Source organism: Aptenodytes patagonicus, chromosome 1 (genome assembly GCF_965638725.1).
Source record: "Aptenodytes patagonicus chromosome 1, bAptPat1.pri.cur, whole genome shotgun sequence".
Lineage (NCBI taxonomy): Eukaryota > Metazoa > Chordata > Aves > Sphenisciformes > Spheniscidae > Aptenodytes > Aptenodytes patagonicus.
The window spans coordinates 33837086-33859797 of record NC_134949.1 but is presented as its reverse complement, the minus strand read 5'-3'; the positions used below and the strand labels follow the sequence as shown (position 1 = coordinate 33859797).

General features: G+C 38.6%; 1 protein-coding gene across 3 annotated transcripts in view; it reads right to left on the bottom strand.

Annotated features, from left to right (window-relative positions):
* TMEM117 (transmembrane protein 117) overlaps positions 1 to 22712 on the bottom strand; it is a 230294-nt gene that overhangs the window by 167238 nt on the left and 40344 nt on the right. Inside the window, exon 1 of one of the 3 annotated variants that reach the window (XM_076331676.1) lies at positions 507 to 539. The exons of the other annotated variants lie outside the window; for them this stretch is intronic. The gene's annotated coding sequence lies outside the window, so the exon portion shown is untranslated. Of the gene's footprint in view, positions 1 to 506; positions 540 to 22712 lie in introns of those variants that run through there. 3 annotated transcript variants of the gene reach the window in all.

Here is a 22712-nt window from a genome sequence, read left to right as displayed (position 1 = left end):
TGAGGAGCCGAGAAAGACAGCACCTTCCACAACCAACCTGCAAGGATACTGCCTATAGGATTTGATTCTCTTTTAAAATGTTATTTCATGCATAAACAGCCGAATAAACTTTTTAACAAAAGAAATAGTATCCATATTTTGAAATGGCTGACAAAGACTTTTCACTCATCATCATTTCACTCCACTGATTATCATTAACATCCTGAAAAGTGCCATTTCACCATATGATAGACTCCACGTAGGTGAGTATTCTCAAAATACTCATGTAGGTGAGTCTTCTCAAAAATTCCGATTTAAAAGACCTACCAACTAGAAGCCACCTTTCAAACATGTACAGCATGTGTAGCAGCAACAGAATACAACCCCACGACAGTCCTTTTTGGCGCCCAACATGGGGCATGAAGGGTTTGAGATAAAAACAGTTTAATAATTGAAATAAAATGATAATAATAATATGATAAAAATAATAATACACAAAGCAAGTGATGCACAGTGCAATTGCTCACCACCGATGACTGATGCCCAGCCAGTCCCCGAGCAGCGGCCCCCCCGGCCAGCTTTCCCCAGTTTATGTACTGAGCATGACGGCACATGGTATGGAATGTCCCTTTGGGCAGTTTGGCTGTGCCCCCTCCCAGCTTCTTGTGCACCTCCAGCCTTCTCAGTCGGTAGAGCATGGGAAACTAAAAAGTCCTTGGCTAGTGTAAGCATTACCTAGCAACAACTAAAACATGGGTGCGTTATCAACTTTGTTCTCATCCTAAATCCAAAACACTGTACCAGCTACTAGAAAGGAAATTAACTCTATCCCTGCCGAAACCAGGACACCCTTCCAAACCATCATGCTGTCTGAACGCTAAAACAAACCAATTCTTTAAAACTAAGATCTGAAAGAAGAGGCAGTGAATTCTTCTGCATTATAAGATGCAGTTCTGTACATACTTGTCCTGGGGTCCTACAAGATCAGTTGTCACTGATCTGCAAACACTACAAGTTTACTGTTAATAAAATCACAGATGATGCAGAGTTATACCACAAATCATAGGCACAATTATGTAATCTGGATCATCTATTACGTTGTGTTCATTCAAATTGCATTTTAATATTCAATAAAATAGTGCTAATCTGCAAAACAAGAGGGATATCATCCGAGAAAGCACACTATGAGCACCATTACAGCTAACAAAACACAAGGTCCCAATGCAGTACTACAGTTTATGGATAAAAACATCCCTGGGAATATAAGCCGAGAAATACCTATCAAGAGTGCAATGATGGTATTACTCCTAGGTATGGAGGTATTTTTGGACAGCATGTCCAAATATTCAGAGTTCTGTTTCTGGTTCTGATGCTCTAATGGAAAACACCAGAAAAAGGGAAAAATACTTATACAGGAACCACTAGATAATCAAAGGACTGTAAATCCCGCCTTCCAATGATAGACTTAAGAATCCGTCTGTCTGATCAAAGCAAAGATTAAGAGGGGACCTGATTACACTATACAAGTACCTACGTGGGAGATTATTGATAGCAGAGAGCTCTTTAATCCAGCCAAAAAGCGAGTAACAACATTAAATGGTGGAAAGATTAAGTTAAACAACACAAAGTAGAAACAAGGTAGAAATGTTTAGCTGTTAAAATAATTAACCTTTGAAATGTCCTGACTTTAAAAGTCTATGAATTATACAGGACATAAGCCAGTAGAATTTATGGCAGTAGAGAGAGATGCTTCCCATATGCCTCAGTTCTAAAACCTGCGTTTTTTAAGAAAAGTGTCATGCAAAAAGCTTCCTGACTTTCTAGTATAAGTGAACAAAAATCAACAACACATTTATTTCATCTGCACTGCTGTAATATTTTACTAATCCTCTCTGTTTATATTATACAAGTGTAGCTAAAATTTAATCTATTGTCCTGCATCCTATTCCTGCACAGGAAATCCTTGAGATTTAGCAACTGGTTTCTGAATGCACAGGTACACATTACTAGCGATACTGAAATGCTGCCTTTAAAGACCATCAAGTTTTCTACATGCTCTACAGAAGAAGCAGAGCTATTGATATTCTCTCTGTGAACTAGTATCATTTAGTTAAGTAAAAGATTGGGCCACTAACTGGAGTTCATAATACTGTCACTGATCTTAATGGAAGATTTACACTGACATGCAAACAGGCACGTCAAAAAGAAATACATGCACACATCACAATCAAATGATTGCTGGCAATTTTTCAGGCTATACTGCTGCTGTAACTTTAAATGTATTCATTGTAAGTTCTCACATGGGACCTGCAGTCTATTACAAGATGCTGCTTTATGCACACTGCAGACACTTCACTGCCATTTAGCAGTCTGCTGACAAAAACAAAATTATACTAGTGATGTGCAACGAAAATGTGTTATCTACATGATTTGTAAAAAGGAAACCATAACATGTGTACACTTGTGGTGATAAACAGTATTAAAATTGCAAATATGAGGACAGATACTGAACTAATTTAAGTGTTTGAATGTTTAATATGTTGCATGACACATGCGCATGTGTAAGCGTGGGTGTCAGAGAGACTGAGAGGAGCTGATTTATCCTGTCAAGCTTTCAAATGTTTCCTTCTTTGGATATTTATAACAAGATGTCACTCTTTAGGGTCAGGTTACTGATGGCTTATTTAGCTAATATTTTAGGACTGTAGGGAAAACATTTGACGGAATATATTCAGTCCAGTGTCTGATAGATGCTGTATGAAGTGAATGAGCTGGAGGCTGACTGAATGAAATAAGCAGTTTGTCTTCGGTATAGATTGTTAACAAACAGAAGGATTTGGAGAGAACTGCAACACACGGTGTACCCCAAGGAATTTACAATGTTACCTCTGCTGTACCACAAAAGGCTTTCAAAATACATTTCCATTTTCATTTTCTCATGTCCATGTTTTGCAAGTTTCTTTCATCCGCAGCCTCTTTTAAAGGAAAGGACAAGATTTTATAATAAAACACTAGTAAACAGTCTGATAGAAGTCAACTCATAAGCTTGCTGGTAGAACCGAAGCATGGTTATGTAGCATTCACCAATCTTTCATGTACTTCTCACACAATACTTTAGTAATTCATAATCTCACTTACTCTTTTGCAACATTGTTAAGCTTTTGCATTATAATCCTTCCTATGTGTTGAGCAGCATTGTGAGAATGAGAAAATATTCATTCTCTGATGGATATTTAGTTATGTTTGTGTCCTGGTTTTGGCAAGGATAGAGTTAATTTCCTTCTTAGTAGCTGGTACAGGGCTGTGTTTTGGATTTAGGGTGAGAACAATGTTGATAACACACCGATGTTTCAGTTGTTGCTAGGTAGTGCTTACACTAGTCAAGGACTTTTCAGCTTCCCATGCTCTACCGTCTGGGAGGGCTGGAGGTGCACAAGAAGCTGGGAGGGGGCACAGCCGGGACAGCTGACCCCAACTGACCAAAGGGACATTCCATACCATGTGACGTCATGCTCAGTATATAAAGCTGGGGGAAGAAGAAGGAAGGGGGGACATTCGGAGTGATGGCATTTGTCTTCCCAAGTAACCGTTACGCGTGATGGAGCCCTGCTTTCCTGGAGATGGCTGAACACCTGCCTGACGATGGGAAGGAGTGAATGAATTCCTGGTTTTGCTTTGCTTGCGTGCACGGCTTTTGCTTTACCTATTAAACTGTCTTTATCTCAACCCACAAGTTTTCTCACTTTTCTGATTCTCTCCCCCATCCCACTGGCGGGGAGTGAGCGAGCGGCTGCGTGGTGCTTAGTTGCCAGCTGAGGTTAAACCACAACAGTTTGACACGAAGGCCCTATACTTGCTGTAACTCTTAAATAATATATACTGAATCAAATGCTACTATTCCAAATAGAATAGTACACAAACAGAATTCCAAATAGAATTGGACACAAGACCAGAATCTCAGACGGGTAAATAAACACAGGCCAGCATTTCCAACCAATCTTCCCACTTGCAAGAGTGTATACATGAGTCATCAAAGAGGAAACTTAACTTTTTTCACTTTTCACTTTTTTCCCCACTTTGTTGCTAAGTTTCCTTTCAGTGCCAAAGCATGTCCAGTTTTCTAAGGTCATCACTCATGACCTTATCAGCAGGTCATGTATCTGGCAGATAATTTCTATCTTTCATGAGATTACTTAGAGGAAGCCTCAAAAAGCATGAATTTTCTGTTCAGAGAATGGTAGAATGGACATGTTGGGGATGTGATCTGTAATGCTCTTCAGTAGGTATTTCATACAGCTTAATATGAACATGACACTTTTTGAAATATCTCTTTTATTATGATCTAACATTTAAGAAACATACGCAACTAGAACATAGGAATATAATAATGGCTGTACTTTGCCAGATCAAACATCTGTCTGTCCCAATATTTCACCTCTGACAGATGACCAAGGAAAGGATTACAATAGGGAAACACTATAGGTGATACTTCCCCATCACAGACTCCCAGCTGTCAGCAAGCTGAGGCTCAAGGGCTTTCTCAGCCAAAGGTGACATCATTGTGCGTAAAACTCCAATATACTTTTGTTCCATGAGTTTATGAATCACTTTTGCATCTACACAGACATCTGCAATATTCTGTGGCAATGAGTTCCACAGCATGTGTTGTGTAAAAAAGTACCTCCTTTTGTTTTCATCCTACCACTTGATATTATTTGATAATTCCTAAATTTTATAGCATGAGATACAGTGAAAAATTGTTCTTAGTTAATTTTCTCTGTGCCACCCATGATTTTATAGACCTTTTAATAGACTCTAGTCTACTTAACAGCTTCTTATATGGAAGGTGTTCCTTTGACCATCCTTGTTGTCCTTCTTTATGTATTCTTGAGTTCTTTGCATTATTTTCTGAAGGGGGAACAGAACCGTGTATATTATTCAAGATGCAGGAGCATTACAGGTATGAAAGGTAGCAGATTTCTGTTCCTTGTTCTAAACTCAGTTCGTTGTTCTCTTCTCTTTTCCTAGTAATTCCTTACATTCTCTCCCTTGCCCTCTGTTCACCTTTGCACTGACATTTTTATACAACTACCTATATTAACTCCAAGCCCTGTTCCCTGAGAGGCAATAGCTTGTCATCTGCCACACTGTCATCTACTAACTTGGTGTTGTGAGATCCTTCTGTAGCTCTCTGCAATGAGCTTTCATTTTTTGCTTTGAATAATGCAGTACCATCAAAACCTTTGCCATTCCGCTCCTTACCCTCCTTTCCAGTATACTTCTGCAAATACCAACCAGTACAGGCACCAGCACAGACCCTTTAACACATGACTAATAATCTCCCTTTATTCTTAAAACTGGCCATTTATTTCTACCCTTTGCTTCCTGGCTTTTAACAAGCTGTTCAACTCTGAACACATCTTCACTCTAATCCTGACCAAGGTTCTTCAAAGACTTAGATGAGAGTCATGTCGAAAGACTTGGAAATTCAAGTAAGTTATACCAGCTGGATTTATTAGTCTACATATTCAGTGATGCCTTAAGGACTCTTGACAGATTTTTGTAAGGCATGACCTCCCCCTGCAGAAGGATTCTCTTAGAGTCATCTTTAAAGCAGCATATTTGCTTACAGTTCATTGATCCTACCAGCTTGTCCAGTACGGATATCAGACTTCTGCATCTATGGTTTCCCAGTTTCCCCCAAGCACATTATAAAGGAGTACCTGCAAAAGTGCACAAAAGTTTATGTTTATATTGAAATTTTAAGTTAGTTTGACTTTCAAACTACGCACCACAAAACTTTTTCAACTATAGCAACACACTCACTCTCCAAAGCATGCTTGGTAAAATGGAAAAAAATCCAGGAACTACGTGGCCCAACTCTCCAGAACCCTTTCAGAAGTTTTGGAAAGCGCTACTCTGCATTTCAGTATCATTTACTGTTCTTTCAAAGTATACTCCATCTGTGAATCTGCCAGCCTGTCTAGTGTAATGTTAGAGATGAAATTTTACATTCTTCTTCTGAAGGTGTATCTTTTGTACTGTTTCCACTACCTCATCTAGAATGAATTATATACCTTTTTAACGTTACTATCTATTTGCCAGTACCTCACTAACACCTTTTATCAGAGACATCCAAAAATGCCTAAAATCCAGAGCCCTAGCTGCCCTGTTTCTTAGTGGCAACGCTATTCCATGAGATTTCAGACCAGAAGGTAAGACTACCACAGATCTTATGAAGATACTTGGAGGAATGTCAATAAATACTGGATGTTAAAACCAATGAACTGTTAATCATAAGTACGTTTTAGGACAATCAGGAACCTGACAGAATACTGAATTTTCAATGAGTTTAGTGATAGCCACTTTTGTTTACTAATGCAGCAAACAAATAACAGTACTGTCTACTATAAACCAAGAAACAAAAAATTAAAACCCCCCAACAAACAGCTGCTATTGAATAACAAATGCTCTCAGGAAGGAACAAGGTAATTTCCCATAACTGTAAACAGCTTCAAAAGGCCTTAGGTAAAAACTGTGATGGCCAGAAACTCAAGGGATGAAGGAGGCACAATTTTATGTGAAACAAACCATCGTAACAGGAATACTTTTAATCCAAAAGTGACTACCACCTCTATAGTTCCTTACTAGCATGTGCCGTGCCAGTATACAGGATTCAAACATGCTCCCTGAGCTTTGCGTTACGGGCTGCACTTTGACTCAGCCCCTTCTACACAAACCTTATTGCTATCTCCTGTCCATGCCACACAGTGTTCTTGCAAGACAGTCAGCTGCTGGGCACTGAAAGCATTTGACTTGCAATGCACTAATTTCAGCATTTGCTCTACCATATATTGAAGTGAGTCACAAGGAGTCAACTGCTATGCTCTGCCTCCATGGCACTCATCTATGCAGCCTGCCAGGTTCGTTATTTTCTCTACTTCCATCTCCCACCTCTTTTCTAAAGCTCCAGGCATAGCTCATGACATACCATGTACTCTAGCAGTACACAGACGACACTCATTCTCCTTCAAAACACAGGCACCTCTGTTACAGAGGCCAGAAGAAGTTTAAACTGGAAGTCCCTCTGGCCATAGAAAAAACAGAAGAAAGGAATAAAGTTGCACAGTGTGAGGTGTATCCTGGCATTCACCAATGCAAACTCAACTGTTGGATGAGCACTGATGGAAGTAATTGAAATACTAAGGGTTCCAGGTGCCCCAAACACCTTTTCTTTCAGTATGTCTGATGGCTCCAATACTTCTTCTGTGTGACTAGGGGTAATGCTAAGTGTCATATTTTGCATCTACCTCCTCATATATGTGATGTCAAGATATCTCATTGTTTCCCTCAGGTTGTCAGCACAGGCTGCGGAAAGTTGTTCTGGAGTAATGTAGTTTGTTATCAATGTGGCAATTGCCTTAGATGCTGCCAACATAACCTTCAGTATAAGCTCTAAGAAGTAGGTTGTCCTGGGTACTTCCAAGTGCAGCACTGTACTCAAAAATGTCTAAAGGAATAAACAGCAACGGGCACGGGACACCATAGGGTCAATTGCCTCTATAGGGGGAGCAGTTCAGAAAAGAAACAGTGAAACATGACTATTAGTAGCAACTGGTCTTTTTATTAAAAAATTCTGTGTAAAGCAGTATTTATCAGGGCTTTTTTCAGTGCTTTTCCAAATACCCACAGGTTGTGAGAGAGAAATCAAAGCGTACATTAGAATGGGCTAATACACTGCTCATACCAGGAGCAATGTTAGCTAATTGAGGGGTGAATGTGAATGACAGACTTCACCAGATGAGAGATGCAGGCCAAAAGATCTAGGGAAATGTGCAGCTAATTTGCATCAGTAACAGAAGCACTATGCAGAAGAACAGAAATCATTTTACTTTATACACAGCATTGGTAAGACTGATACCAGAATGCTGCACACAGTTCTGGAGTCTACATTTTTAAATCACGTTGAAAATCTGTGTCAAAAAAAGACTGGAGAAAAGACATACAGTGAGTTCTAAAACTTACCCGTTTAACTGATTAAAATAGGACTGAGAGGTGACCTGGTCACAGAATACACATATCTTCATGGGAAAAAAAAAAAGAAAGCATTGGGGACAGAAAGACTCTTTAATCTATTATGGAAAGGTATAAAACCATCAGGAGTCAGAGCTGGAAACTTTCACACCAGAAAAGCAGCACAACAGTTCTCAGAACAGCTTACCAAAGGAAGCAGCAGATTCACTGTCCATTGACATATTTAGTTCTTCAGATCAAGAAGATTTTAGAGCTGCAGATTCTCCTCCATGAGATGGCAGAGCGCGTATATCCTAGTGCGTGTTACCAACAGAGTGCAGAAGCCTCTGGGGTAATACATCTGAACCAACTCATTACTGTTCAAAACTAGATGGTATTTAATGCCCCCCAGTATACAGGCAGGCAGACTGAATAAAGGGTAAATATCATCTTCACAGACAAAGCTCAGAGGACTGAGCAGTAAGCTCATCCCTAAGAGCAGGTTAAGGGAGAGGTTAAGAATAGTCAATGAGTACATTTGTACCCACTTGTACCCACATAAATGCCAGGTACACGAGAAGCAGGGAACTGGATACACACCATCCTCTTCTAACATTTCATTAGTAAAAATACAGCCTGACAATCAATCCCTGCCCGTCTTCATTTATCTGTGAAAGACTTTTGTCAGTATAAATCAGACTTGGATCCATCCTGCCTTTCTAACCATCTATTTGACTATGACGCATGAACAAGGGAAGAACAGGTGCAAGAGAAGATATCTCTCTATGTTTGGTCTTATAATACCTAGATGTACAGTACATTGTCAACAACGACAAAGAATTATTATGGGGACCAAAACTGCTCACTGGGCTTAAAGGATTATCAACTGATCAGAATAAAAGCAGTTTTCAGGTTTCATTACATGTATATGTATTACAGTTTAAGCAGTCACAAAATGTCGGTGCAGAGCAATACTTCTCCTGGTTTACATTAATTTTCCTAAATAATAAAGGAAAACCAGTTCTCTGTGGACTTCTGAGATTATACAAAATTACACTTATAAAATAGGTGTTTTGCAGAATGAACTGCTAGGAGGACTCCTTAAAACACGCACTGTATTGAATCCCTGAGTTACTCTAACCTTGATCTTTATACCTCAAGACAGAAGGGACTCAAACAAGTCTCCTGTTGGACAGAGGAAGGGAAAAGAGATAAAAGTGGTCCATTGTATGTTCGGTTGCCTCAAACATACCTCAGAATTGACAAAGCGTTAATGTAGAGAGTTTACTTTCACGTTGAGACTCTGAGTCTCAGTGAGAGGAATCAATGATCTTGGGTAGTTTCCCTGTAATCTAAGGATTCTAGCAGGTCAATTTGATTCTTTTCATACCTACCCCAATAAACTTTCATTTCTCTTTGGTGGTTTATTATAGCAGTTTTCTCCTTGAAAGTAAAGAACAACCAAACTGATAAAAATCAGTTGCCTTTAATTAAAAGTACTGAAGGTTAAGCTGGTAACAAATCTTACAAATAATGAATTTAATACACTTAGCGCAACCATTTGTTTAAGTCAGCACAGTAGGTTCCGATTAACATTTTTAAAAGTAGACTTTGTGCAATATTCACAGAAGTAGAATAGCTACTGGTAGGGTGACAAAAATTCAATATCTATATTTATTGTTTGCTAGCCTACTGCAAATTCAGATGTTCTACAGGATATACTTAGTGCTGCTGCAAAGGTGCAGACACGTATTTTTCAACGACACTGGAAAATAACAAGGCCAAAAATCAGGAACAACAGGCTCAATCATAAGCAGCCTGAAAAGGAAAAATCCCATTCCCTAAGGACAGAAATCCTTTTATCTTTGCCTTGAGCATGCACTCGATCCACCAATAAACTCAAGACTGATAACTGGCTCAGTTGTTACCTATATTGTCACCTTCCTGAATAAAACAGAGACAAAAGAGGAGTTGAATCATGGTGCAGCTGCAACACACAGCATGAAACTAATCCCAGCTGCACAATTATGAACAGTTACCAGCACACACCAAATTAGGTGGGATTAATAAATGATTCCATCAAATAGATGGTGTAATTAAATAACAGTAGTTAATTGGTATGTGATTTATGTAGATAAAAGCATTCAGCCATGTCAGTTGTAAACTTTGCATTAAAGAACCCTACACATAGCCAGCTTGCATCCTGATGAAACATTAAGCGAATAACTCTGGAATCATGAAAAATAATGTAATATTTCATTTGATTATCACCATTTTTATACAGGAAACAAAAGCTAGCACTTATTTTAAATTGCACCATAGCCTTTAGTCTCTCCATATACTTATCTGTATACATTTAAAGACAGATTTTGTAAAGCCTATCTTTTTTCTCCATTAGCTATGCATGTATCACATATCCAGCAAAGATTACCTTGTGATTTAGAGTGAGTTATCTGGCACCTGACTTATTAATTCATAGCGGTTTGCTTATGGACAGACTCGGTGTACTTTGCTCACATGAGTACCAATTCACAATAGGTTGTTCTACTGGTTTAAATTAGGTCACAGGAGGGCTAAGGCATTCCTTGAGGAAATCTATACAACAAAATCTGACCCTAAATCCAACCTTGCATGTTCAGCAGCTGCCATTCTCAGTAAGTCAAAGTCTGGAATCTTTCTTCGGTAAAATTTCCATGAGATTCATTTCACAGATGAAATACTGCTAGTTATGTGTGAAGGAACTGATCAGGTTACAGAAACCTATTTTTGTTTTACTCAGTTTCCCAAACATTCAGGGTATTACTCACAAAGTAATGTTTTATGCACTGCACTGAATCCCTGATCAGAGAAGCAACTTTTGATTTATATAGGAATATCTCATCTGTCACTTATCTACATACACAAAGATCCTAGTACAACATATAGATAACAACTTCCTTTAACAATTATTTATTAATTAGACAAATGTGAGTAATGGATAGAAGATTTCAACATCTGAAAATGTGCAGATGGTACTGTAAATATGTATATAGTTTATAGTCAATATATTCTTTTGTGGGAATTCAATAATACCCTGTTCTGTATATTTTTGGCTCTTCATTCAAAAGCTCATGAAAGATGGAAACAGCACATCTTTCAAATGCTTTTTTATAGTAATTTTGATGAATTCTAGAAATGATAAAAGACATGAGGTGTAACTTTAAAGCTATTGTTAATTCCGAATTATAACTTACTTCTGGCAAGTAAATCAGATCTCGTTAAAAGGCAGATTACAAATGTTTAGCCACAGTGCCCTCTAGCTGCCTTAATTCTGATTTTATAATTTCAATATAGTTTTCCATACACCGAAGCAAAAAATCCCTGGATGAACCACCAGCTTTATACCAGTACAAAATGAATCCACAGCTTCGCTAGAGAGACTACAGACATTGCTACCTGTGACCTATCTACCTGGTTTTCCTTATCATGATGACCCACCCACCCCACCCCCAAAACAGCATTTCTCTAACATCCAACAAACAAAATGTATTTTTCTTATTGAATTTCCCAGCCTGAAAAGTAGAGATCAGGACACCAGTCTGAAGAAAGTAAAAACTGATTCAACATTTTTATTAGGACCCAAACAACCTCCTCAACAGAAAGAATGGTTTTCTACCTTTCACTACTTTTTACTTTTGTGTGCAATCTACACTGTCTGTTTTGAATCAGAAAGCACCAGCAAACAGCGGCAGATCTGGGCTGACCTGAAAAGGTAGGCTGTTAGATAAAATGTGAAGTCCAGGCTCTCTTCTCAGATCGGTTGCAAACATAGAAGCAGTTTATCACGTATTTTCCTAATCCAACTGGCTTAGGGAAGTGCTGGGTCACTGTCTGATGGACACTTGCTTTTCTTACTCCTCCCTTCTCGAGACCTAGGTTTTGTAGGCTTAAGACCTCTTAAACCATAGCCTCCAAAAACCTACTGAAACCTGATGTACTTGGTGTGTTACTTAAATACTCCTTCACAACTGCATTCTCTGTAACAAGATGCACTCAGCTTCTTTGTTAACCTTTAATGGACGAGATGATTTACATACAAGTAGAATTTTTTAACCACAGTCACTTTTCTTTCTAAAAAACACCAGACAATTGCAGATCTTTACAAAATAAAGATCTGTTTAAACTATTTTGCCATGAACCATCTTCAGCAGTGTGCCCTTACTCCTTCTGTAAGCCTGAAGTCTGACCAGTGCTTTGGACAAGGCAAAGTCCCTTCCCTGCCCTTCTTTTCCCAGCCCAGTCTTCCTCTAACACGTGATAGTGGATAGCCTCGCTTCACAGCATGCACTATTCCTTCAAATTCACTGTCTCTTCAGAAAAAAAAACAGCTGAGAAAACTCAAAACTTTGCCTCCAAATAGGACTCTCTTTAAAATCCCCTATCTCTTGGCATAAGTCAATAGATAGAGACATTCACAGTTGATACTACACTGTTCTTCACCAGCTCCACACATATATATGTTCAACTACATGTAAAGTTTCCATTAACAAAAAACATGCTCACTTTATAATGATACAAAGGATAATGAAAATAAAGGTTAAAATTAAGAACTGAACAGAGAAATCAAAATGTTAGCAAGGTATAATTTGTGATTTCATGCAAATATAAATTAGTATTAAATATAAATAATAATATAAAATATAATAAATAATATAAATTAGATTAATGTGGAACTATACTGATGTTAATCCAGCAAAGGAGGGTGACAGGCAGTAACCTTCCATCTAGAGAGGAAGCCTGTTACTGTTAAAGTTAATAGTAAAACCCTGAATAACCCTGACAACTACACAGTTTTGCCTGTAAGCGTCATAAGGCAAGAAGAAGTATCATGAATATGGGCCAACCGCTCAAAGTCTGAGCATGACTTTCTTTGCTCAGTTTCTTTGTCTCAAGAAATTTTCTTTGGAAAGTGGCATACTTGTGGAATAAGCATCCTGCTGACCACCCTAAACCATGCTCTATAAAGACATGCAGCACTGCTGCCAGCATTACTTATTTCCTCAACCTCTTTTTGATAAAAAATGGTGGGGTTTCCTCCTCTCTGTGGAGAACAAGGAGCTCTACTGAGGCACCATTTCCTTTTTCCTGGTCCTATGCTATTCTGAGGCTGTTTGCAGCTCTTGCATAGAGCTGGAAGGATGACATGCTTGCAAGAGTATCCAAGCCCTTAAACAAACAAAATATTCCTTTTGATTTATTATTTGATTCTATAATTTGCATATTTTTGAATTTTACTTCCAGGACTTTTCCTTTTCCTCGATTGTTAGGGTCATTTTAAGATACAAATCTTGATCCCTTCACTTCAGTAGAAACACTCCTGATTTATCATGGTGTCCTGGTTTCAGCTGGGATAGCATTAATTTCCTTCCTAGTAGCTGGTACAGTGCTGTGGTTTGGATTTAGCATGAGAATAATGTTGCTAACGCACCGATGTTCTAGTTGCTGCTGAGCAGGGCTTACACTAAGGACTTTTCAGCTTCTCATATTGCCCTGCCAGCGAGGAGGCTGGAGGTGCACAAGAAGCTGGGAGGGGACACAACCAGGACAGCTGACCCAAACTGGCCAAAAGGATATTCCATACTGTATGACGTCATGCTCAGTATATAAACTGGGGGGAGCTGGCCACGGCGGGGGCGGTGGCTGCTCGGGAACTGGCTGGGCATCGGTCAGCGGGTGGTGAGCAATTGCATTGTGCATCACTTGTTTTGTACATTCTTTTATCATTATTATTATTTTCCCTTCCTTTTCTGTCCTATTAAATTGTCTTTATCTCAACCCACGAGTTTTACCTTTTTTCCAATTCTCTCCCCCATCCTACTGTGGGGGAGTGAGCGAGCGGCTGTGTGGTGTTTAGCAGCCTGCCGGGTTAAACCACGACACACGGTATTACAGACACTCATGCAATTCTCAGGTCAGTCTGTAACCTCTAGAATAGAATCTAGGTAGAAGGTAGCAACCGTAATATAGGCTGGTTCAAATGCCATGGAGTTTGCTTTAAAATGAACAACGACTCTGGTGATCTCAAGCCTCCCACTGGGACTTAGGGATCTCCAACCAGATCCTTAGACATTCCCAGGGCACCCTCAAGAGACATGGAGCCTCCCCATTCCCCAACCACTGTGTTTTTCCTTTGAAAAAAGGAAAAAATTTAAAAATTTACTGAGAGGAAAGGTGGAATTGGAAAACCTAGGTTAAGAATCACAGAGGTCCTAGCAGCATTTTAAATTTTCTATCCCAGCTTACTGTAATTTTTAATGTATAAATCCTGAGCATAAGTTTGTGGTAAACAAAAAAGTTTTATTTATTTACAGCCATTTTCACTCTGTTCTCATTTTAAAATGAAAAGCAGCTGGAACCAGTAATACCAGATGGGCACATACAATCATGTGCAATGATGTTCATCGCTACAGAATTCAAGCAATCTCTCTGACACTGTATGCACTCTGCTTATTTACTGCCTGTGAATCACTTCATTTATGCAGCTGCAACATAAGGCAAAGCAGAACAGGGAGAACCTGGATCTTACTATCCACTGTGTGGAAATATCCTGGGGTATGGCCTGTCCTGGACACAGGATGCTTCCAGCAATAGATTAAAAACACAGTTTTCCTCCTCAACCCTGCCAATATGAAAATTGAGCATTTACTCTCCAATTCTTGGAGGAGGCAGACAATTCTTACTTGAAAAAAAAAGAAAACCAACAAAACTGAAATATCTAAAAAGATGGATGTTTCTGAGTCACAAGAACTGATCATAGATGGATTGGTTGTGGTAGTGTTATGCTCTAGCTTACTGAATTTTAGTTTCAACTTACTGGCAGGAATTTTTTGCCGCATTTTTTCCATCCTAACTTACATTCACCTGTTTGCACACATATATGAAAACCATTTCAGCATGGAATGCTTCTAGTGGGTAAATTTTGTGAGAAAGCCATTTTTAATTATCAGCAATATAACTCTGAAAAAGACTGAAAGATGCCTTTGCGACCTCAAGTGCTTCATGTTGCTACATATGACCAGAGACTAAGAGGAATATTTTCAGCCCTGGAAACTTCCAGGCTTTTGTGACACACGTTTCTGAAGTCTATAATGTAACGTTTCTTTTTTTCTGTCCCTGAGCCAGTCTTGCAAGCCTCAGTACTAAGCCCAAGAAGCACAGTACACGCAGGTCACTAACAGCTGGTGTCACAGAACCAAAAGTGCAGGTTTCCCCCACTGCTGCCACACTGCTCAGGAGTGGACCTGCTGTACGGGGAGGTGTTGGGGAGTTTGCACGGTACTGGCCTTCACTCCTCTAAGACAAGAACAAAAGCCCTGTGCAAGTTCCCGCACTGGGCTTTATACAGAGCAGGGTGTCATCCTCCTGTTACTTCAGACAGCTAAGTGCTAAAGGAATATTCTCTTTCTTAGCCTCATAAGCATTTTAAGGCTAGAAAAAGGTTCTTTTGATTCTATTACCATTTATTCATCACTGGAGAACTAATTGTAGGTGTCAAATGCTGCTGTTACCTAGTATCAATTTATGTTCTCAGTTACCATTATGTGTCAGATAGACTGGAGGTATTGCAATGGGTCACCTGAAAGAAGTGTATCTTTACTCTACTTTTCAGAGCATGTGTCACTGAAAGCCATTTTATCACAATTCTTTTTATAGGTTGCTTCCATTTAGATAGCTTCTAACCATGTCATTTTCAATGTTTCATTATAACTTTTACAACCAGCGGTGCTCTCCATCACAGTCTTGCTGATTCTTTTACAGTAAAAATGTCTCTAAAAATAAATTCCCAACCTACACTTTGCTAGGTGAGCATTGGTAAGAGGCAAAATATTTCTAATCTCTCTGTACAGCACTCAAGAATTTTCTGTACGAAATCTTTGCATAAACATTTTTTGCATCGGAAAATGTTTGTATCCTAACTTACATTAATCTTTTTGCATGCGTATACGAATACCATTTCAGCATGGATTTTTGGAATTTTGTGCTCAGCTATTTTAAAGCTCATTCATTCCTAGATTGGTGAATTGCATTAAAATTTTTACTTAGTTTAAAAAAAAAAAGATAAAAAATCTTGAAATAAGAGACTGCCAGTAATGCCTTTAGCCAAAAGCATACAACTTTAGACTATGAAAGAGCCTTTTCATTTTTTCACAAATAGCCATATATCGCTAAAATTCCTCAGTCTCTACTTCTATATAGGCACCCATTCACAAACACACACAAACACAACCAAGACACTCTTAAATGTACTGCCCATTCCTCCTTTCACAGAATATCCCTACAGAATGGACAAGGTAAATATCTCAGTGGATGTAACCGCATTTTGTCTGAATAATACTGAAAATTTCATGTTAATTATAACGCTTGAACACTAAATTTAATTGAACAATAGTAACATGGAGAAAGCTGTGGGTACATCCATTATAAAAAGTCCTTTTCATTAATTTAGCAATTTTTTCTGCCATGTGGTACAGCCATAAGTAGTTATTTGTACATTATTCAAAATGATCCTTGAATTCCTGAAGAATTTTGGACTGATTGTTAACTTTTTACAGCAAGCATTCAATGTTTTATTCAAAATAATAACTGTGTCAATTTGCTGTAACTGGTGTTTTGACTACTTATTCAAGTGTGAAGTTCCTTTGGGTGCTGAACCTACATAATACACAGTTTTGGCACAAATACGAAAACCCAAAAAAATGGCAGTAAGTCCCGTCTCAAGGCTTTGCATATTGTTGCTGCACAGCAAATAAAAACATTCACTTCAAAACCTGTAGATGAGTGTGGTGGCAAAAAGGCTTAAAATGTATCTCTGTGAAGAAGGCTGAAGAAATTCTAAGACATTATTTGTTGTTTACCAGTAAAAGAAAGCAGAGTGTTGCAGCTACTACCAAGCAAAAATCCTGGATCATTCAGTGGGTATTCTGACTAAATAACTCAAGATTTGGCACGAAGACTCACAGGGAGAAGAAACAGCAAATGTATCTGAGTAATCAACCAAAAAAAGAAATTAAATAAAGCAAGAAAGCCTTTAACCTCCTCAGTATTTTTTGTATGCTAAATGTCCTTTATCAAATCTTGAAAATTTCTCCTCCCTCCCAAATTTACTGTCTTTTTTCTTGTTGGGGGACTAGAGATGAAGGTTTCTCCATATTATGAGTATTGCTTAGAGAAGGCTAAAGATTCAAGTCCAAGTCCATAGTAAAAATACTGCTAGTTTCATTTTAGATTAACTCAGGTAAGTATTAATTAAAATAATGCAAGTCACAGGAATGAGATGCGCTATTGCTCTACCATCTTAATTTGTGCCGTTCACTGTCTGGTAAACTGAATATTTCCAATCTCTCCATGACATCCGAGGAGATCAAAATGTTTGTATCCAACAAGTAGATTTTCAACCATTTTTCTTTTACTGGAATATACCTACTTTTTCTAAAAATTCAAAAACTGTTCACAGTTTCCATTTCACAGCTAAAATGCTAAAACTTTCTATGAAAATCATAATTTTTAAAGAAAAATACAAATTTTCTAGATTAGAAAAAAGTAGTCAATTATTGTTAAATTGAATGAAACATTTAAAAGTTCACATGTACAAGCACATCTCTTAGTCTGCTGATCTGTAGAGGTATGAACATATTAATGAATAGGTGTCACCTGTAAACCAGATACCGTTTTGAAAAGCTGCAGTAATCCTGCAGGTTAATCATTAAAGCACACTTTTATTTACCTCACATTTACAGATTCCCTTTAAACAGGCCTAGAACACATGCAACTGCTGAAAAATGCAGGTAAATATTTTTTAAATGAACAACTTACTTTTGTTACAGTTGTAGTTTTAGGGTGATTGATGGTTATAACATCGGATAAAGCAACAGGGAGACGTATTATCACTTGATAAACTCAGACATTTCTATAAAAATTTCTGTGCTCTGATTTTTCAAGATGACAACAAAATATGTTTTACAAATGCATGTACTTTTGGGGGGGACTGCAATCATGAATGTTTAAATGAACTCAAGCCATATTTTCTCTGAAAGAAAACCTGGTCTTTCATTTTCTTCCATATTCTCTTGTACTACTAAACGATGAAGAAAACAGATGATTTAGATTGCCCTGTCTAGCAAGAGCAGTTTAACCACCAGCATTAGGGCCACAATCTGGCAAGGACTACCTCAGGTGCTCAATCTCACTCACGCAAGTAGTCACATTCGAATTTGAGGCATTAAGTGCACTCAGGACCATCGGAAGGGCACTACAAGAGACTGTTATCCCAGGTGTTACCCTGTGGGAGCTGAAAGCACGACATGGGCCAAATTTGTCTGAGTCATATCAGCTGCTGCTACGGCTGCTGCCAGAGGAAAGCGAGTGCCTACAAAATTTCTTCCTGCACTTTCCAATTCTTTTTCTTCTCTGCCATGGCTTTCATGTTCAGCAGTCTCAATCACAACCGCACCCTCCACTCCAGCAGCCTAACAAGGCTGGGGAATAGGCTGCCTACCCATCTGCTGCTACCACCTACCTCGTTACTGGCACAGATGCTAGGGACAGGTGGGCTCTCTTCTCCCCAGTTCTGTTAGGATGATAAAAAAAGAGAATACAGCAGCAGTACCTAGAGTGAGCAAATGTCTTGCTAGGGTGGCAGCTGTGCTACGTGTTTTTCCATTCCAGGTACTTGATATCTTCAGGGTTTTCAGCCAAAATGAAGAAGGATGAAAAGTGCCAAGAAGCATTGTCCTTCTTAAAAACCTGCTTTTTATGGAAGTGCTCATTATTAAATTCCTATTTATTAAAACTTTATTTGTGTTTATCTGAATGTCCTCCTATGAGCTAAAAGCAAACGGGAGAAAGAAAGAGACAACAATGGACCAGCCCCTCAGCTACTGGAAACCGGCAGTAGTCCCCCTCAGACTGCCCTGCAGAAGATCCACCCCAATTCTAGTTTCATCCCTGGCAAAGGAAAAACCTCGTAATGCTCCAGATTACAGCTTTACAGATTTCCTAGTTTAAGGTGAGAAGAGATGACCTGAGGACCCGATTTCCTATACAAGAAGACACTACACTCTACCCAGATCATCCTGACAGGCCTGTATCCTAACAGGCCTCAGGAGGTGTCTTCGGACTTCCAGCCTCCTACATTATGATTAGCCATAGACACATGGCCCCACATCATGAGCTGCAAACACAATCTCGCGGCTGGGTAACCCACTAACTTTAGCCCAGGTTATTTTTCCCTTTGGAACTCAACAGTCTGGGTTAGAGCAAAGCATTTTTCAGTCTTCAGGAGACTAAATTCATGTGTGTCATGGTCAAAGAAAACAAGACACGTAGGCTGTAGCAATGCTATGGTTCCTGAACTGGCAAGAGGGCTGACGGAGCACAGTATTTTCACATAATCCTAATGGACAATGCCACAGTGACAATGCCATAGTGTGATTAAGGGAAAACACTCTCAGTGTCTACATGTCAATTCAATCCAGAGTGGTATGAAATAAAAAAGTAATGTTATAGCCATTACCTGTGCCTTCAAAAAGGAAAAAAGATGTCAGTGAGTGCCCGCAGGATGGGTAGAGGAAAAATCTGCCTTGTTATTGTATTTGTGATGTAAACCAAAACACTTTAAAAATGGCCAACTTTACTATACCATCAAAAATGAACAAGGTAACATTTCCTTCATGAACTGTTTTATATACAGTTCACATTAATGCAAACATATTAATTGATATTTTGAATATTTTAAATTGTGGAATTTTTTTTTACTTTAAAAAAGCATATTTAAAAAAAAAAATAGGAAAACAAATACAAAATATGTAACAGTGCTCTAAATTAACTTTTGCAGAAGGTATAACTACATCGTGCCATGATCAATTTACCTAGTCAGTTATCCCTAGCACTGGGAAGGATACTTATTTGAAAGGAGGAAAGGGGAATCAGTCTATACAGCCCTAAGACATTCCCAAAGTCCCATCAGTGTCACCATGGCAACACCACAGGACAGCTGTGTCACAGCCACAGGGCTACTTGCCCCTCTGTCCAACCCAGGGCTTGAGCATGACCCCTTTGGTGCTGGACATGCCTTTGTCTCTCACAAGCTTTTCCCACCAAAGCCTCCAGCATCCTTTGTATTTGCTATTCTGAGCTAACAGGTCTGGCTGTGTTAAGCACTTACAGTTCTTCCCTCTGGCATCTCTGATATCAGTGACAACCTTAAAACCAGAGTCATTAATTTTAGCAACAGGGAAAAAGCTCTTAGAGAAAGGGGGTTTTACAACAGTGCTACAGCTATAGTTCTTACCTAAACACTTACAAGTCCCTGCGACTAATTCAGGCAGCACACAGGACAGGTATGTAACTCCCAAGATGGGTCCTCTGCCTACGTCTTGAAAAAGAACTCCTTCCAGAACTGATTTGTGTCACATGTATCTCTGTGGTTTGGCCTTTGCTTCTAAGCTACCTAAAAGAGTTTATGAGAAAATGGTTTGGCTTGGATAATTTTTTTTTTCTTGCAGTTTGGTTTTCTCCACAAACTCCTATTAATTTCAGTCATTCTGTCAAAGTGATTAACATTGCTCTCAAACTGATCGACCTGTATTATGGATAATTCATGATAACAGAGCTCCAACTGTGCCACAGTTTTTTTGGCAGCCTTTGATCCTGCCGACTACAAGGTACTCCTGAGATGTCTTTATGGATAAGGGAGCTCTTTAGTATCCTGTCTACATCCATCCACCCTGGGATCTATGACGATTCTATGCTGGTTGTTCTGTGATGTTCTACTTTGCCCTCTGTCCACACAGACAGTGTGGTTCAGGGAACGACTTTCTTAGTCTTTAAAGGGTTTGGGATTTCAGAATCATCATCTTTTAATTGCATCCAAACTAAGCATTTTCTTTGCTTTGCCATTTCCTGGCTTAGGAGAAGGAAAAGCTTGCTGAAGTTTACTTTACAGAAGATAGAACCAATATGGCAGATTTAGCACATGGAACCAAGAGGTACTTTTTCACCAGGTGGTATGACTGAGAGTACATTTAGCTATAAAGGTTGAAACACCTTGAACTAGCTTGGAAATTCTTAAATAAACTTTAATTTTCAAGTACTAATGCTGGCTCAAGAGACTCTTCAATCGCAGTTACTTGGAAAACATGGTTTCTTTTGCTGATGTGATCTAACTAGACACCTGTGCCTTAGGATCCCAGCTGGGATGACAACCTGCAATAAAAAGCCTCACTTGAAGACCACTTAAAGACTGCAGCCTTCTGCATTCTTGGTGCAATATTTTACATCCATAATTCTTACAACTCTATTAAACTTTCTGCCCTCTATATACACTTACATAGTGTAAGCCTGCCACAGCCCTATGTGTATTCTAAGGGAGTCCCTGTTTTCCACATACTGTTTGGGAAAGACTCATGATGGCCCCAAAGGACTAATCTCTGAGAATGGCTTAGAGGACTTACGGATTTGAAATCTTTCCTTCCACCAGTTCACAAAAGCTTAAACTTTCTGAAGCTTACAGTATAACACAATTGTCTTTGCTAACTGGGTAGGGACAAGTATTAAGCCCTTTTTTCTAGCTGAGAGCTTGAACAAAAAAAAAACCCCGACAACAATTTAGGATTTGCCTTATGGCATGACTATGGTATAAAAATATAACTAAAACAGATATATACAAAGGATACATCAACATAAAGCTCATGAAATATATGGCTGGGTAGACACAGCTATGAAGGTAGCTTGGAGGGCTAATACAGATCCACTGTGGACCTTGCAGTTCTGTAGAACAGTAACAGTGGTTAGGAAAACGCATTCCTGTTTGTTCCTCAAACTTGCTCTAAAAATTATGCTAATGATGACTAGTCCTTGACTCATTAAAAAGCAATCAAACAAACGAAAACACAGAATCCTGGATAAGATGTGGTGTAAAGTCTTCAGTACATACACATTTCCAGGGACACAATAATCTGTATGTAGCTGCAATTAGGGAAAAAGGAAAAGGAACAGTAACTAATTTGGATAAAGGTGAAGTATTGAATAGAAAGCTATTATTGTGGTTTTTAAACACGTATATAGCTGTTTCCTTGTTTCAGCTTGTTAAACAAAATGCAAACCCTCTTTATATGCATTTGTCAACTGCAGATTGTTTGTAATTGGGTCCCAATTCATTAAATCACTTAAACAGAGTCCTCTTCAAAATGAACCTTAATTAAAATTAATTAAAGGAGTATTTTTTATTCCTAAGGAATTTCTGCTATTACTGTAAACTGTGTTGTAATTTCACACTTTTTCTGTGAAAGAAACGAGCAATAAGAGAAGACAAAAGTACACCAAAAAGATGTACTCTCTCCTAAGTGCTTTAGAAGAATAACTGAAACCCTTTGACAGCACAGGTAATAAATTCACTCCAAACCCTCTCCTGACATATTCAGCACTCAAAGAAGACAATCCCGACAACTTGTATTATTGCTATAGTAATGTGATAATTAGCATCAAAAGAGAAAATGGTTTGTGTCTACAATTGTAATGACACTTTACAATGTTGAATAATGATGCACCTGAACATCCTTTGGTCAACTGAAAATCACTTCATCTGAGACAAGACAGCTGACATTTGTGAGACAAGCAGTCACAACTCTGATTTTTGGATATCGTGAAAAATACATCACTGTGTTGTAATTTTAAATATCAAA